At 42.7% G+C, this 2,042-nt stretch overlaps 1 pseudogene; it reads left to right on the forward strand.

The window, feature by feature from the left end:
- The first annotated feature begins 1,372 nt into the window (after positions 1–1,372).
- Positions 1,373–1,544, forward strand: LOC131822777 (U2 spliceosomal RNA; annotated as a pseudogene).
- Positions 1,545–2,042: the final 498 nt, after the last annotated feature.

The raw sequence follows: 2,042 nt of genomic DNA on the forward strand, positions 1-2,042 counted from the left end.
GAGGATGGAGTCCAGTGTGCTATCAGACACAATCCCATGCCAACTTGGCATTACCATCATTTGGGATCCATGAATCCCTCAGACTCAGGTCTTGGAGCAGTTTTCATGCATGAGAAGGGAAGTTGGCAGGGTCAGAGACAATGTTTTCCTTTGCCTGGAGGCCCCAGTGGTTGGATTGGGTATTTACAACTGCCTGAGTTTGCCAGATTATCACTCAGTCTTCCCTTCTAGCCCACTTTGGGTGTGTAGACACTGCCTGTGTGAGACTAAGAGGAAAGATTGCCTTTCCCCTGGTCCCCTGCCATTGCTTCTGCCAACTTCTCCCTGCACATGTGAATTTGGCCACTTGGAACCTAGTGTATTCATGGCAAGGTGAAAGTCAGTGAGATAGGGAAAACTATACTGTCCAATAATCTTGGAAGCATCCACTTGCCATCTTTCCCTGGCAAGCAACAGTGTATCACAGACCAATTGGGAAGGATGAATATTATGTCTTCATGAGGGGTGATAGAAGGGCTAGAAGGAGTAACTGGATGGAGAACAAGAACAGGTATAACTGTTTCTTTTCTTTTCGTTTCTTACTTGCCAAGTTTAAGATCCATGTTGCAAAGAGAGTATGGTGAAGAAATCTACCACCTGGGGCATTGCAGATCTTCATTCGAATCTCTCTTCTACCATAAACTAGCTACCCAACCATTCTGAGTTTCTTCCTAGGGAACATTGGAGGGTTGACCTTGGTGCTGTCTTGAAAGTCCCTTCCAGGTCAGATGTTGGATAGTCCATCTACATCTTTCTGTCTCATGGCTTCCCTATACCCACACCCAGCAGGACCTGTTCATTTGATTACTCCACTTGTTCAGATGACAAAAAGGTGTTAAATCCTTTCTCTTCAGCTCCAGCTTCTTGAAAGTGGCCCACAATCCTTCCCTTAATTTTCTTAAGGCTTTTGGAGGTTTTGGCTTTTTCAAATGGCCACCCTGGCTCTGCGATGCTCCTAAATATGCTCCCTGCCAAGCTAATGGCTTTTTCTCATCCTTTCTCAGCTTCCTCTGACCCTGGTGTGTTTGACAAGGTTGACTACATGCTCCTTCAAGAAATTCCTTTCATGTTTTGTTACCTCTGGGATACTCAAGATAAACTCCTTTCCATCTTCTCCTATTACTTTGCCTCAGACTCCTTTAAATCTCCTTTCTCATCCTGCCACTGTTTCTAATCTTGGAAGTTTTCTCTGGCTTTTTTTTTCCCCCATGTTCTTTGTAATAGTAACACCTCCCTCGGAATCTTCAGTTCCTACCTTCCTAGAGGACATCTAGAGGACATCTAGAGTGATGTCCAGAATCTTCTCCTGGGCTCTAGAGTCATCCATTCAGCCATTGCTTCTTGGCCTTTTGGCTAAGATCAAGTATAGAATCATCCATTCAGCCATGACCTGAGTTTTTCCATTTGGATATTTGACTAAACAACTCCAGTCAGCAAGCAGGTCTGAACCATATTCATTTTCTTGCTTCTGAAATCAGTTGCTGAAAATGACATTTGAATCCTAAAAAAAGTGCCAGCTTCTCTTAATCCCCTGACAAGAATACTTGGCCTTTCATTGTTTCCTCTCTGTTATCAGGATATCTAAAAAGTTACTAAATCCTGCTGATTCCCCAAGCAAATTGACAATCATATGTCCCTTTCTTTTCTATTTATACACCCCACCCCTCGGTTTCTTTTCATTTAGTCAGTAAAAATAACTGACTCCTGGAAGGGACTGGATGATATGCTGTGAGAAAGGCAACATGTGAAAGAAATGGCATTTTTTGAGGAGAACACAGGCAGCAACCTCTTTGACCTCCACCACAGCAACTTCTTCCTAGAAACATCACTAAAGGCAAGGAAAGCAAGGTCAAAAATGAACTATTTGGACTTCATTATGATCAAAAGCTTTTGCACAGCAAAGGAAACAGTCAACAAAACCAAAAGACAACTGACAGAATGGGAGAAGATATTCACAAATGACATATCAGATAGAGGGCTAGTATCAAAATCTGTAAAGAATT

The sequence above is a fragment of the Mustela lutreola genome, chromosome 1 (assembly GCF_030435805.1).
Source record: "Mustela lutreola isolate mMusLut2 chromosome 1, mMusLut2.pri, whole genome shotgun sequence".
NCBI classification, from domain to species: domain Eukaryota; kingdom Metazoa; phylum Chordata; class Mammalia; order Carnivora; family Mustelidae; genus Mustela; species Mustela lutreola.